Here is a 16,661-nt window from a genome sequence, read left to right on the forward strand (position 1 = left end):
GATCATTAAGGAAGAAAAAAAGAGAGATCCGGCAGCTAATATTTACCCAGGCAGGGTGCTCCTGTGGGGACAGGACTGTGCAGTTCCCCAGGAAGTAACCCATCCAGAATCCTGTTGGATGTGAACAACAAACCTGGGAGGAAGAAGGGGAGGGGTTATAGTCCCCTTGTTACAGATGAGCCACTTGAGGCCAGAGAGGGTTAGTGACAGGACCACATGTGTTGGTGGACAACCAGAAAATCCTCATTTCGGTCTTCCATTCACAAAGCCACAGAAGGTCCATTCCTAGGTCAGCTTTAGCCACAGGCCCACATAGCTAAGGAGTTTATTGCTGTGTGATAATAGGCAGTAGTAGGCAGCAGGAGAAATACTGTTGGCAGCCAGTATCCGCGGACAAAACTCATCACTCTTCCTTGTACTAAAAGGAACATTCTAGCACCAGCCCGGTGGGGTGTGTATTCTGACACGGGAGAGATGGAGCTTCCATTGCTGATTTTGTAGAGTAGGAGACTTTAGTGACTTGTACTTTTTACAAGATGAGTGGGATGCCAAGAATTGCTACTGATCTTGTTTGATTTCTCTTTTTTTTTTTTTTTTAAGATTTTATTTATTTATTTGAGACAGAATGAGAGAGAGAGAGCACATGAGAGGGGGGAGGGTCATGCGGGACTCGATCCAGGGACTCCAGGATCATGACCTGAGCCGAAGGCAGTCGCTTAACCAACTGAGCCACCCAGGCGCCCCTGATTTCTCTCTTTTGTGACAACCTAAAGCAGGGATTGGTAAACTATGACTTTGTTTTGGCCAAATCTATCCTGATGCCTGTCTTTGTAAATAAAGTTTTATTGGAACACAGCCATGTCCTTCCATTTACATATTGACCATGGTTGCTTTCACACTAAATAGCAGAGGTGCTTAGTTATGACAGATATTGTAAGGCCCACAAAGGTTAAAGTATTTGCTATCTGGCCCTTCATAGGAAATGTCTGCCAACCTCTGACCCAAGTCAATCAATCTTTTTTGAGCATGAACTCTGCGTCTTCTTACTCTTCCACTCCCAGAAATCCATTGCTATTTTATAGGATCAGAACTTGAATTTTGTGACTTGTTTTACATGGTCCCTGAGAAATTTCCTTCATTCCCACCTAACTAATAGCCATTACTGACTGGAGCAGTGGTCCTCAAGCTTCAGTGGGCAGGCAACTACCTGGGAAACTGGTTAACATACTGATTCCTGGGCCCACCCCCTAAGGTTGATTTAGGAATCTACATTTTTACAATCACTGAGGAGTGATTCGAATGCAGTCTTGTGAGAGACAGTATATGTGACATTACTCAGTCCTAGAACTTTAAAACACATATCAAACTGATGTCCTTTTTCCAGAGCAATGACAGCTGCTTAAACCACGATGCTTTCAGCTTCAAACATTTCCACACTTTGCTGAGTTGGTTAACTTGGGCACAACATCCGTGAATGTTCTAGATCTCTCCTGGCCATCCCACTCAACCTACATCTCTACTGCTGCTCATCATGCTGCTCATGTTATTTAGATGTTATACTAGTGCCCAGCTGCATCTTCATCTGGCTGAAGTGACCAGTGGCTGCAAACCCATTATCATTCTGTCTCTACTTGATAGGCTCAGGGAAAGCAACCAGTCAGGGGGCTACAGAAGGCTGAAGGCAAGGCCACAACTGGCCCCAACAACTGGGGGCAGGAGAGGTGGAGGCCAGCCTCTTGTTAAGAAGACTTTGAAGTGTGCAAAGATGGTTTAGAATGGGCCCTCAGAGATCTAGCCAACCCTCCCATTTTACAGATGGGGAAATTGAGTCCCAGAGAAAAATCACTTACGTCACACAGCTGAGGTAGTTTCAGGGTGTAATGGTTATGAGCATGGGCTTCAATGCCTACTAGGCCAGTGTTTAAATTCTAGTTCTGCCACTTACTAACTGTGTAACTTAGACCATAGCCTAATCTCTTGGAGCCTAAGTGTTCTCTCTTATAAAATGGAGGAGATACCATTTACCTTATTGGGTTCTGAGGATGACTTAATGAGATAACGTATGGGATGCATTTTGTACATTGCCTGGCCCGCAGCAAGCCTGGATCAATGGTGCCTGCTCCTGGGGTTGCTACAACCAGGTCTCCTGGATCACGGTTCAGTGTCTTGTCAGCTGTTAGGACAAGAGATAAGTTAGCCTGGCTTGAAGAAAGGGAGGTTCCCTTCCTGCCTCTCTGGCCCTCAGAGGAGGAAATAGCAAAATAATAAGAATCACTGACATTGGTAGAGCACTTTATCTTTTCAAAGTATGCTTGTCCACATACCTTCACTTGTTTTCCACAACATTCTGAGGTAGGTTATGCTAGACTCTTTAACCACATTTGTAAAACTGAGGCACCTGAGGGTATGTGGCCTGGCCCAGATCAGGGGGAGTAAATGACAGAGCTCAGGATTAAAACTCAGATCTTCTGACCCCATTTCTGCCCAGCACCATGGAGGTCTCATAAAAATAGATATTAGCAATGAAAGGAGGATCTTTGCTCAAACAAGGCTAAAATGTTAGTTTAAGGATTGAAGGGAGAAGTGTCAAGTTGAAAACTAGTCACTCTTCCATGGTGCCAGTGGAATTGGGAAAGGTGAAAGTGTCTCCCGGCTGGATCAGCTTGTCTGGGGCTTGGCAGGTCCCTACCACATAGCTTACAAAGCCCAGGATGCTGATTAGGGTGTCCCTGGTGATGATGACGGTGCTCACCCTCTCTGAGTAGTAGGTGGTGATCTCTAGGAGGGGTAGAATGAGGAGGACCAGGGCACTGCTGTTCATGGACCTGACTGGGTCCAGCTTGGGGATCAGGATGACCATGGCATCTGCAGGTGAAGAAGACACCTGATTTCCAATTGCCCTAGAGGGAACACACCTACAGGAACAGAATCTTAGCATGGCGGGGCATTAGAAAACATTTCACTAGACCACATCCTGCTAATAACACTTTACGGGGACAGGTTATTTTCATGGGGCAACTTCAATGTGGCTATGTTGAGGCTGCGATTTGATAAACTCTGAAATACAAATCAATAAACTTCTGGTCTTTTGTAAAAATACCAAGTTATGTAGAAAATATTTCTCACCCTGTTCCTTAGCTTTATTTCGTCTTCCCCATACTTTTTTCCTGTACTCCCTGGGGTATACCTGGGAGTGAGACACACTCAGGAACTGGGAAAGAAACAAGTCTCTTCAACCATCACATGGAAAGAAAAGGTGGTGTTTGTGGATTTTGATGTATTAATAACAAAATGCCCTCTGAGTCAAAATGACTACAGAATATTTGTGGGGTTTTTTTTTGTTTTACTGAAATATAATTGACATATAGCACTACGTAAGTTTAAGGTAAAGAGCATAATGATTTGACTTACATATATCATAAAATGATTACCACAATAAGTAAAATTCATCATCTCATATAGATACAAAAAGAAAAAGAAAAAAGTATTTTTTTCCCTTGTAATGAGAACTCTCAGGATTTATTCTCTTAACAGCTTTCACATACACCACACAGCAGTGTTATCTATGGTCACCATGCTGTATATCACATCCCCAGTACTCACCTACCTAAAACTGGGAATCTGTATCTTTTGACAACCTTCATTCAATTCCCCACCCCCTGCTCTGGTAACCACAAATCTGATCTCTTTTTAGATAAGTTTGTTTTTTGTTGTTGCTTGGATTCCACATATAGGTGGGATCGCAGAGTATTTTCTTTTTCTGTCTGACTTATTTCAGTTAGCATAATGCCCTCAAGGTCCACCCACATTTTCATAAAGGGCAGGACTTCCTCCATTTTTATGGCTGAATATATTCTATTCTATATATGTACCACATATACCAAATATACATATATATATACACACACACCCTACATATACACATATACGTTATTTTTGTTGCAAAAGGGAGCAGGGATCACCTCCAGTTGAGAATCACTGGTGTAAGTAAAGAGGGAAGATAAATAAATTCAACTCAGGGAGGGGCTCTGTATGGACCAATAGCAATTATTTCTTGTATTTGTAAAGAACTTTTGAGTTTTTATGTAATCTGGCTTTCTAAAAAATATATTCAATGTAGAAAAGTTGGAAAATATACATAGAAAGTGTATACACAATTCTGCCACCTAGAGATCAACTGTTATCCCCCTCTTTGGACACACACATACAAAACACACACCCTCACCAATCCACACACACACATACATTCATTTTTTACAAATGGCACTGCAAAATATTCTTGTCCTACTATATGTTTGTCTCAGTTAATATATCATTAGCATTTTAAATGTTATATTATGGTATTTTATTTTTTATTTTTTATTATATATATATTTTAAAGATTTTATTTATTTATTTGATGGAGAGAGACACAGTGAGAGCAGGAACACAAGCAGGGGTAGTGGGAGAGGGAGAAACAGGCTTCCCGCCGAGGAGGGAGCCTGATGTGGGGCTCGATCCCAGGACCCTGGGATCATGACCTGAGCCGAAGGCAGACACTGAACGACTGAGCCACCCAGGCACCCTCATTATGGCATTTTAAAGCCTAAAAAGGAAACAGAACACAAATGGATTCCACTTTAGAGAGAGATCATTGAGGCTTAGTGAGGTTAAAATAAACTCTAGTTAATAATCTGTCTTATTATTGGTTCCAACTATCAACAAAGATTTGGAAAAGCAAATTTAAGAAAAAGAGATGTTCAAGAAGGTTAGGGCATAGTCTTGTTTTTTATCCCTTCCTTTTGAGAAGGAACTAAGACTCCATATCCGGTAACATTATATAACACTTTAAAGAAGACAAGTGTTTATTGATACTCCTTAGATTTTCTTCTTCCTATCAGTGGCTATGTCATTCCTGGTGTATGTGGGGGTGAAGGTCAGGGAGAGGGGAGATCCTACTTTTGTTGTGACTGTGACACTCTGATCAGGGACTGACCTCCCTCTAATGGTGCATTAACATCATCAATCCGCCTGAAGGAGGACAGCATCTTCCCTTGAACTCAGCTGCCTTGTGAGCTGGTGAACGCCCTTCCCGGGAGGTATTCAAGTTCTAAAGTTCAACTCTAAAATCCTATGAATTTTTTTTGAACCCTAGCTTCAAGATTCCAAGCTGATAAGCTTCTAGAATTCTGAGATTCTGCAACTCTAGCGGAGAATCCCTAGGTTGTTGTCCTGGTTGTCCTCTACAAAAGGCTGCTTTCACAAACTGATTCAGCTCCAAGACTGCTCCCCACCATCCCAGAAGGCCAAAAGAATTGAGAACATGACTATTTCTGAGTACTTCATGGCATTTCTGAAATTGATTTGGACAAAAAGTGTGAAAAAATGGAGAATTCAGTGGAGAGATGGAAACTATAAAAATAGTAAAAAAAAAAATGCTATGAAGAATTTTTGATAGGATATTAAGAATTCTTTTGATAGGATTAGCAGTAGACTAAGGAGAGCCAAGGAAAGAGTCTGTGAACTTGAGGACAGGTCAATGAAAATTACCCAAATTGAAATACAAACAGAAAAAAAGAGTGAAGAAAAACCTGGAACATCAAAGAGCATAAGACAATATAAAACAGTCTAACATATCAGTAATTGGAATCCCAGAGGGAGAAGAAAGAATGTGGCAAAAGAAATATTTGAAGAAATAATGGCCAAGAATTTTCATAAAATAGGACATAAAACTACAAATCAAGAAATTCAGAGAGAATCACCAAAACAGAATAGGATAAACACCAACACCCCCCCCCACCCCCTACATACACTCTCACTCACCTAGACACATCATATTCAAACTAATAAAAACCAAAAATAAAGAGAAAGCCTGAAAGCAGCCAGGGGAATAAGACATGTATCTACCGAGGAAGAAATATAAGAAATGTAGCATCCTCATCAGAAATCATACAAAACAAAAGACACGAATGACATCTTGAAAGTGCTAACACATAAACACTCTCAACTCAGAGAAAATATTTTTCAAAAATGAAGGAGAAATAAAGACAAGCAAAAACTGAGATAATTCCTTACCAGTGGATCTGTGCTATAAGAAGTGTTAAAGGATATTCTTCAGGAAGAAGGAATATGATGACAGGCAGTTATGGATCTACAAAAAGAAATAAAGATCTCTGGAAATAGTTAAAGGAAAGGTAAATACAAAAGTTTATTTTTTCCTTATTTTTAAAGAGACTGGATTATCTAAAGCAGGGATCAGCTAACTATGGTCTGTGGGCTATTTTCATGAGTAAGCTTTTATTGGAACACAGCCATGCCTACTAGTTTATGTATTGTCTGTGGCAGCTCTCAGCTATAACGGCAGAGTTAAATAGTTGTGGTACAGGCTATATGGGCTGAAAGCCTAAAATATTGACCATCAGGCCTCTTAAGAAAAAGTGGCTATCCCTGGTTTAAAGCAAAAATAGTAGCAACATATTATGGGTTTATAGCATATATAAAAACAAATATATGACAAAAACAGCACAAAAATGGGAGGAAGGACTTGGTGGTACACTGCTGAAAGATTCTTACACTACACATGAAATGGTATAATATTACTTGAAAATACCCTGTGATTAATTAAAGATGTATATTATAAAACCTAAAAAAGTTGAAAGAGGTAAACATAATTTATTTATTTAATATATTTAAATTATAAGACATTAATCTGTTAAAATTACGGGGGAAAATGTATTCCATGCAAATACTAATTTAAAGAAACCTGGAGGGGCTGTGTTAATATTAGACAAAGTAGGGGCACCTGGGTGGCTCAGTCGTTAAGCGTCTGCCTTCGGCTCAGGTCATGATCCCAGGGTCCTGGAATCGAGCCCTGCGTCTGGCTCCCTGCTCAGCGGGAAGACTGCTTCTCCCTCTCCCACTCCCCCTGCTTGTGTTCCCTCTCTCGCTGTCTCTCTCTCTGTCAAATAAATAAATTAAAATCTTAAAAAAAAAAAAGACAAAGTAGATTCTGGACAAGGAATATTGTCAGAGATAAAGAGAGACATCATACAGTGATGAAAGGGTCAATTCATCAAGACAAATCCAAATGATGTAAATGAGCACATATCTAACAATGAAGCTCCCAAATATATGAAGCCAAAACTGATGGATTTGAAAGAATATAAAAATCCACAAGAGTATTTGGAGACTTCAATACTCCTCTCCTGGTAATTAACAGAATAAGAAGGTGGAAAACCAATAAGGAAATATAAGACCTGAACAACACCATCAGTCAAGTTGACCTACTTAATATTTATAGAGTGTTCCATTTAACACCGGCAGAATACACATTCTTTTCAAGTGCACATGGAGCACAGACCCAGATAAACTATATTCTCGGCTGTAAAACAAACCCACATATTGGAATCATACAGAAAGAATGTTCTCTGACAAAAATGGAATTAAAGAAATCAGTAATGGAAAGATAGCTGAAAAACCACCAAATATTTGCAAATTGAACAACACACTTCTAAATAACCCCCATGCATCGGAGAGAAAGTTGTAAGGATAATCAGAACCCTATTTTTGCTTTGAATGCCATCCCTCTCTCACTGGAAGGGGGTCTTAGAGGCAGTCAATCTGAATGCCCCAACCTCCTTCACCCAATGAGTGGGCCTGTGTGATTGAACTTGATTTCCATAGAATTTGCACAAGGATCGAAGAGTTGGAGGAAATTCATCCCAGAGGCATTCTCTTAATTCCTCTGACTTTAATCTCAGGCTCTCCCTGGTTTCTGTCTTCTTCAAGGTTTGCTTCTGTAGCTTTTCCTTTGACTCTGTGAGCTACCTCCAAATCCCTTTGTTTTAGCTTAAGTTGTCCAGAGTTGTATTCTGTTTCTTACCAACAAAGCTCCCCTTAGGTTTGGCTTAATTCCACAAACATGTACTCTGCCTGAAATTTTATACTGCCCTGGGGAGGCCCTGGGAGCCTGACTTCTGGAAACTTTTGGGGCCTGTGAGGCTCCCTGCCTTTTACTCACATGTCAGACAGACCACAGCAGTGAGGGTGCCCGGTCTACCATGAAGGCCCAGTGCTTCAGTGAAGGGCATGATGATCTCCACAGGGACACAGAACTGCAGGGGTATGAGGCAGATACTGCCCAAGGAGAGGAACTTGACATACTGGTACAACCTTTGGAAGGCAAAGGGGATCAGAAAAGATCTATCTGTAGATACCAGCAGCCTCTGGAGAACCTGCTGAAGAACAGCAGGGAAACCAGTTTTGCCAGAGTGAGGGGCAGAAATGGGGAATTATCAAAACTGCCCTGAATAATCCCTTAAACACCCTAAAATACAGCAATGTGTTTAGAGGCAATATAGTATAAAAGGTTATACACATATATCTAGGCCCTAAAGTCCTACTCAAGAAAGAGTAGCAAAGAGCCTCAGTCTATGAAGGGCACAAAGGGACCAAGACCTACAGAGAAAGTGGTGGATTCACATTTCCCATCTCACCTCCTTCAGGGACATCTACCCAATGAGTGGGGATGATGGGTGAAATGGTCAGCCCTTTAAAAATAGCACACTCTCCCTCTTTCATAATCAAATTTGCATGAGGTCAGAGTTATGATGTGGATGTTCAAAAAACTAGGTAGAGTTGCAGGAGCTCTAAATCCTAACTCATCCCCTATCATTAACTATCAAGGTCACTTTACTTCCTTGAACTTCACTGGCCTCATCTGTAAAATGGGGATATACTCTCTACCTGCTAAAAGGCAGGGAGGGGCTGGATCTGATGGGCTCTGATCATAAAATATTAAACACATGGGACTCCTTTTTATCAAGAATAGAAAAAAAAAACCGCACTACCTTTTAGTGGACATAAGACAAAGAAGAGATGAGTGATTATGTTACTATAATGCTCAAAAAGACCTTAATAGTATCTTATCGCCCATAAGAAAGACTGTCAAACCCGAGCCTGGGATTAAAAGCCCATATTTCGAGTGCAATTTCCCACCGCATCATCTCAAACAGTCCCTGCCTCGGCCCCCACGCCCCATGCTCAACGCTGCAACCGTACCAGACAACGAGAGCTATCCCGCTGAGCGTGAGACATACTGTCAGCCATCGGTGCCTCTCCATAAGTTGTTCCCTCCACCAGGGATGCCTTTTCCTCCATTCCTAATCCGTCACATTCCTGCTCATTGTTCAAGTGTCAGAGGCCCCTGTGAAGCCTCTCTGTTCCCTGGTCACTGTCCTTTTGAGTTCTCATAACACTTGGTCTTCGTCCAGGTTCCAGAGCCTTTCACATGCAATACGAATTGGTTGTGTGTGTGTCAGCCTTTCCACGAGGCTAGGGAGTGTGGCCAAACGGTGTCAGGACTCCTTGACCCGGTACTGTCGTCTCCCCTGGCAGATGGGGCTATGTTAAGGACAAATGAGATCATGTCTGTAAACCACTTGGGAAGCACTTAGTAAATACCTGTATTCTTTCTTCGCCATTGTATTAACGATGAGTGTGAATTACTCATTCAAAATGAAATATAAGCTATCACATCAGATGTTTCTGAATTTTTATTACTTATACATTAAATTAAGCATGTGAATTTCTGTTCTTTTTTTTTTTTTTTTTATAGAGTGCAGGCGAGGGTGGGGGCAGAGGGAGAGGGAGAAAATTTTAAGCAGGCTCCACACCCTGCACAGAGCAGGGGGCTGGGGGTGGGCTTGATCTCAAGACCCTGAGATAATGACCTGAGCTGAAATCAATAGTTGGATGCTTAACTGACTGAGCCACCCAGGCGTCCCTTAATTTCTGTTCTTTAGGCCCGTAACTTACAGTAGCCAAAAGTCAATTAAGAGGTCACACACAAGGGAAAAAAATGTATCTTGGTTTAGATTTTTTTTTTAAATATTTTATTTATTTATTTGACAGAGAGAGACACAGCGAGAGAGGGAACACAAGCAGGGGGAGTGGGAGAGGGAGAAGCAGGCTTCCTGTGGAGCACGGAGCCCGATGTGGGGCTTGATCCCAGGACCCTGGGATCATGACCTGAGCTGAAGGCAGATGCTTAACGACTGAGCCACCCAGGCGCCCCTAGATTTTTTTTTTTTTAAAGGGCATCTCATGTATGGGATTGTATTTACAGGGGAAGATAATAATGAAAATTTATTGAGTCGCTTCTATGTGACCATCACTGTGCTAAGCTCTTTATTTAAACTTACATAGAATATTCCTGAGGATGTCAGTGTAAGGGTATAAAGCAGGGAGCAGAATCCAAGAGGGGGTCTATGTACCTGAGAACCTGAGCACTTCCGGGAAGTCAAGATGGTGAGCAAAAGGGAAAAGAAGCTGTTAACCACCCTCTAGTGATATCCCATTTACCACCTTTGTAATGATCACCTTCTCTGGCTTACTAAGAAGTTGTAAGAATGTCTATCAAATAATCTATGGTCCTCAGATTTGACCACAAGTCTGATCTGTGTTAATGTGCCTCGGTTGGATTAACTGACCCAGCAGCCAGCACCCCATCAGTAAGCAGGGGTTACCCCGTCCTCACTCTCAGTCCGCTAGGTTCAGGGTGCTCCTGACCCACTCCAGCAAGGCACAGGATCCCGGCCAGCCAATCAGCAAATTTCATCTACCGGCCATAGCATTGGTTCAGAATGGACATATGACTCCAGCTGCAGGGATCAGAATTCATTCCAAGGATTTTATGGCCCTTTCGGAAGAGAAATTCTCTTTACATGGGGCTGATGGGAGAATGGCCTGTCACCGAGAGGCTGTCAGCAGTTATCTGCCACTGTATACTGCATTGAAAAGTCTATTTGATAAAGTCCATGCAGAGGAACACAAACTGAGAGATGAAGACAAAGTCCTGCTGATGCTACTTAAACAGCTGGATCTAGCTGTGCCTAAAGTTAGATATATGCATGGACTTCTCTTTTCTTTTTTTAAAACTTAGGCCAGACTGATTGGTTTTCAACCACTTGCAAATGAAAGAGATCTGGTTAATACATCGATCAAAGTTGGGAGGGCACTTAGAAAGCATTTAGTCTAATCCCTGTGTTGGGTAGATGGGGAAACTGGAGTATATAGGAAGAGGAAAATATCCTGTCCAGAACATAGAATTAATGGCTGTGCTGGACAAGAATTCAGAATCCAGATCTACACACCATAATCCAGAACCCAGTCCACCTCTCTCCACGGTGCAGTTTCCTGGCATCTCTTCTCCACACTGAAGACCCGATCCACATTCACGCTCTTGCTACTCCCCTCTGATAAGGGGAAACTAGGCCAGTCCCACCCTGCACATCATCCTTTTGGCTCTGAAGCCTGAACTCACTCACCGGCAGTTGGAGAGATTGAGGGTGATGCTTGCCTGGGTGGTGGCCCCAAACTTGAGGTAGCCCAAGGCCCCTAGGCTTTTGTCCAGGGTGGTGATCTCGAATATCCGTCCATATAGGATGAATGGAAACTGAGCATGGTTCTGCATCTTGTTTTCCACAGACAAAACCTGTGAACAGAGGGGCCATAATTGCACAGTGGCCCCCATTTATGTAGAGACCCCATTTACCACTGTTTATTATTCTAAATTCCTTCATCTCAGCCATCATAAAGCTTGAGAGAGAAAAACAAACTCAAAGACATGGCACCACTACGTACAAGGAACTACTGAATTATAACAGTATCAGTTACTGAAAAGACCTTAAAGGTCTTCTAGTCCAGCCATCCATACTTGAGTGTCCTCTTCCATGCTCAGGAAAGGCTCCACCTCTGAGCAGCTTTGTGGCCCATGGATGATGATGATGATGATTGCCATTACTGAAAACCTCACAATATAGGAGCTGGTGTCTTTGCGGGAGTTGTGCTTCTGCAAACAGCCCACCAGGGGGAGCACCATCCCTAATTTCACATCTGGAAGGTGACCTTCCAGCAAGAACAGGTGTATGGCCTGCAGGATAATTTTGGATTCCTTTTGCCTGGAGTGTAGAGGGGAGACTACCTTACACACCATAATATGCAACAACTCCTGACTGAAGGATGGAAAAAGAATATAGATTGTACTGAGGAAATGTTTCCTAATTTGTGGTGTTAGCGTCTAGAAAAATCTATACACAGTCATGCTTTAATCCAGCTCCAGCTGTCTGTGATCTGTGATTCTGTGTCTCCGAGTAGTAACATGGGGACATCAGCTCTGGACAAGAGTTCAGGAAGTCTTACTCGTGTGTGTGTGTGTGTGTGTGTGTGTGTGTAGGGAGGGAGGGAACGGTGGCAGAGTCGGCGGCAGGGAGACCCAGCGACACTCCTGTCAAAGGAGAACTAACAGGGAAACTGTTTGAAAAGAGGAAGATCAGAAGCAGCATCTGAGAGGAGAATGCATTGATCTGTAGGCTGGAAGGTGAGGGCTTGAGCCTTGGCTTTGGAATTTCAGAGCCTTATGTGCTCAGACAAGCCTCGTCGCTTCTAGTCCCTGGTTTCATGACCTGTGTATAGATGTGAGCACCACTTCAAGCTGGGGATAAAATTCTGATCTGTCTCTTTATTTATTTGGAAGTATTTTAGGCTTGTGGAAAAGTTGCAAGAATATAGCCTTATACCCTACCCATATAATCTTCACCAGTTCCCCAAAGGTTAGCACATTTACTATTTACTTCTCTCTATATGTGGGTGTGGGACATATATATCCCCACACATGGATATAAGTATGCGTGTATATGTATAATTTTTTTCTGAGGTATGTGAGGTAACTGGTTTGTATTAAATACTGTGTTCCTCTTGTGATTTCATTCACAGGGTTCTCAGGATAAAAAATATATTTGAATACCATTGCTAAATTCCCTTGTAGTGCTGGTTTTTCTAGTAATTTTTCTCAGGCTGCATTAAAATATCTCCAGGACCCAAAAGTGAGGATGAAGGACATAGCAAAGTAAATAGTAAATTTTTAATATGAAGACCATGTGTTTAAGTAGGGTGACTTGTTGGCTGGGATTGTCATAAAGAGGTTTCCAGTTCTCCTATTTTACAGATGGGTAAAACAAGGCTCATTGAAAAGAGAAGATTTGCCTAACATTCCACAGCTTTCTGTCAGATATTTTTCTCTAGCATGTTAGTATTCTCTCACCCACACTTGGTGAAGGACTGGTGAAACAAAATAATGATAGTGACTTACTTTGTGCCAACAACATGCTATTTTACCTACATTATCTCATTGAGCCCTTACAACATCCTTGCTTCATAGGTATTATAAACCCATTTTACAGATGAGGATACTGAGGCTCACAGAGGTGTTAAATAGCTTGTCCAGGATCATACAGCTTGAAAAGATGAAGCCAGTCTCAAACCCATGTCTGTCAGCTCCACAGCCAGTACCCTTCACCTGGACTATCCTGCTTCCTCACTCTCATCGGGGGTGGGGATCCTCACGCCATCTCCAACCTTACCACCTCAATACCTTCGAAAACAAAGATGGCTGTCCTGAAGAACAAAGGGTAGGTCTTCCAGATTGCCACTAGGGATCTGGGATTTCCTGACAGAGAAACCCAGGAGGGGCAGGGGGAATGATAATGGTTATGATCAAACCAGCCTTGAGAAAACACAATGGAAATCCAGCACACAGAGAGCCAGCCTGCAGAGTTCTACAGTGTGTTCAACCTTCTGCTGACCCAAATCCTTGGCGGATGGACTTTAAGAGGACAGAGGCAGTAGGAAACTCAGGAAGAACTGAGAATAAGCGGGGGAGGCGGAGTTCTAGGACAGAAATCACCAGGCAAGTGTGTGGGCCTCAGTATCTACATGTGTAAAGTGTGCTGGGGAGCTGGGTGGAGTGGGGGTAGAGGTTGGCCTTCTGCCCTCAGCCACTCTGTGGAACCAATAACCTGCGGTCAGTGAGAGAACGAGGGAGTTGGGAAGCCATAGATGCCAAGCCCTCTGATCTGATGCCTTAATTATACAGACGGTGAGCCTGAGGCTCCGAGAAGTGCTCCTATGAAGAAGGTACCTCTCTAACACATATGTGAGCCGCTAATATTTCTCAGGTCTTTATGAGGGGCCAGGCATGGGCTAAATTCTTTAAATGTACTGTTTAATTCTCATCATGACCCTACAGAGTAGGGATTATTATCTTCATTTTAAGGATAAGAAAATCCAGGCTTGGGACCTCTCTAGCTTTGGTTTCTCCTTCCATAAAGCAAGGAAGTTGAAATAAAACAGCATGTGTTCAGTCATTTATCATATGTGTGCTCCACCTATATAATTTTTCTCAGGAAGTCAATGTTTTAAAACAAAATTGGTTTTAAAAAGAAGTATTATAATGCAATTCTACATTGCTATAAGTAGAAGAGAACAAGTGTCACCTAACCCTCTCCCCGCTAAACTCATGACACACACACCACCAGAGGTATGGAAACGTTTTGAAAAACCAATGAATTAGGGCGCCTGGGTGGCTCAGTTGGTTAAGCGACTGCCTTCGGCTCAGGTCATGATCCTGGAGTCCCTGGATCGAGTCCCGCATCGGGCTCCCTGCTTGGCAGGGCATCTGCTTTTCCCTCTGACCCTAACCCCTCTCATGTGCTCTCATTCTCTCTCTCTCAAATAAATAAATAAAATCTTTAAAAAAAAAGAAAGAAAGAAAGAAAAACCAATGAATTAAATGATCACTCAGTCCAGTCCTATCTCTGACTCTGTAAGAACACAGAATCCTAGAGTCTGGTGAGGCCTGACAGCTTAAGAACAATGTTCTTCAAGAGACACCAGCCATGAAAAGGAACACCTTAAAAATCCACTTATAAACAAGATGATCTCTAGGTTATTTACAGCAAATGGTCTCCAGGAACCTCTGAAGGTACTTTATTCTTTCTGGAAACAGAGAGACCTTCCAGCCAGGGTGACCTGAAGAGGTGAGTAGGGGCTTCCACTGTTGTTCAGGCTTGGGGAGTGGGGGGTGTTCCACAGGAGATAGAGACCATCTGGAGTTCACATGCAGTATCCTTTCCTTACCTTGCTTTTGGCTACTGAAAAAAAGAAACAGTGGCAGCTATCTTAGCTCAGTCCTGATTGGAATTCGACAGGCTTTGAGTCTACTATAAGGCTCAGACACCATAACATGCATGTATATAAAGTGCTTTGGAGCTTTGTGATTCAGAGTGTGGTCAGAGGACCGGCAGCATTGGCCTCACCTCCCCACCTGGGAGCTTGTTAGGAGTACGGATTCTCAGGCCCCACTCAGATCTCCTGAATCAGAACCTGCACTGTAACAAGGTCCCCAGGTGGTTTGTATGCACACTGGAGTTTGCGCGGCCCTGCTCTGAGAGGCTGCTGATGCTTCTGGTCCCAACTGGGCATAGCAATGCTTCAGAGCAGTCACCCCAATGCTTGGCCCATCATCAAAATCAGCTGGGTAATTAAAAACAAAAAACAAAAAACAAAAACCCCAAAGATTCCTGGACTCTAATTCCAAAGATTCAGATCCACTACAACTAAAGGAGGGCCTGGGAATCTGTAATTAAACAAGATCACAAGGTGATTCTGCTGCTTAGCCAGGTTTGGGGGAGGTAACAGCTTACATTTTTAGTGGTACTTACTAAGTTCCAGACAGGGGCCCAAGCTCTTCACATCTCTTAATCTGTTTGACCCTCAGAACATCCTTAGGAGAATGGCTACTAGTATCAGTCCCATTTCCCAGATGGAAAAACTGAGGCACAAAAAAGTGAGATAACTTGTCAAAGTTGAAATGGGGGAGCTATAAATAGAATTCAGGTCACTTGTCCTGAGCACTGCCAGATGTTTAACAGCATCCCTGGTTACTATCTACTAGCTGCCAGTAGACAGAACCGTCCCAGTTGTGACATCCAAAAATGTCTCCGTGAGTTGCCAAATGTCCCCTGGGGGGCAAATTGCCCCTGCTTAAGAACCGCTGCTCTAGAGTCTATACCTGAACACTCTAAACTTGCTCTGTTGCCTGTCTGAGAACCACTGGGTTTTCACAAAGTAGTTTTACACAAGAGCCTAACAAGGTAAGAACTGTTAGCTTGATTTTAAAGCATGACTTCTTCAGGGTCACATGGCTTGTGAGTTGCAAAGCTAGGACTCAAATCCACATTTCAGGTCATTCCTTGATTGACCCTACACATGCTGGATGTCTGGGGGAAGGTTTTATGCCTTGTGGATGAGCAAAGTTGAAGGCTAGGGATGGACTATACTCAATCTTTATTCTTCATTTCCTTTTTCTTTCTTCAAGGTTGTCAAAGATATCTATGGGATCATCTGCTCAGCAATCCTCCTTCCACATTCTGAAGTGGCCTGAACCCTTTGTATCAGTTATAGTTTCTATGAGTGCTTCCCCCCACTACAGTTAATAGGTTCAGGGGTGGCACCTGACCCAAGCTGAACCAGTGAATTCCTCCCCTGGATTTTTGGGATCAGCTAGAACTCAGATTTGTTTCCTTCTGGTGCCCAAAATGGTAAAATCTAAAATTTAAGATCTGTGGACAGAGCTGGTTCACATCAAGAGAAAGAAAGCCAATACACAGAGCCAATCTGAGCAGAGGCATCAGAAGCCCTGATGTGGCCTGACTCCTGGGTTTGTGCTACTCCCAAAGCATGACTGCCTTGGGATCTTTCTTGGGGCCTGGCTGTTCCATGGAAGTTCCCTGTAGGATATTTCTCCTATACTCTCCTTTCCCCCCAATTACTTTTAGTTGAGT

The 16,661-nt window shown here is 42.7% G+C and overlaps 1 protein-coding gene across 1 annotated transcript in view; it reads right to left on the reverse strand.

Annotated features, from left to right (window-relative positions):
• SLC36A2 (solute carrier family 36 member 2) overlaps positions 1-11,467 on the reverse strand; it is a 45,979-nt gene extending 34,512 nt beyond the window's left edge. Inside the window, exons 1-2 of the mRNA XM_032395343.1 lie at positions 11,307-11,467; positions 2,026-2,173 (exon numbers count right to left, since the gene is read on the reverse strand). The gene's annotated coding sequence lies outside the window, so the exon portion shown is untranslated. The remainder of the gene's footprint in view (positions 1-2,025; positions 2,174-11,306) is intronic.
• Between the last annotated feature and the right edge of the window lie 5,194 nt (positions 11,468-16,661).

Source organism: Phoca vitulina, unplaced genomic scaffold (genome assembly GCF_004348235.1).
Source record: "Phoca vitulina isolate PV1807 unplaced genomic scaffold, GSC_HSeal_1.0 scaffold83, whole genome shotgun sequence".
In the NCBI taxonomy this organism is placed as follows: domain Eukaryota; kingdom Metazoa; phylum Chordata; class Mammalia; order Carnivora; family Phocidae; genus Phoca; species Phoca vitulina.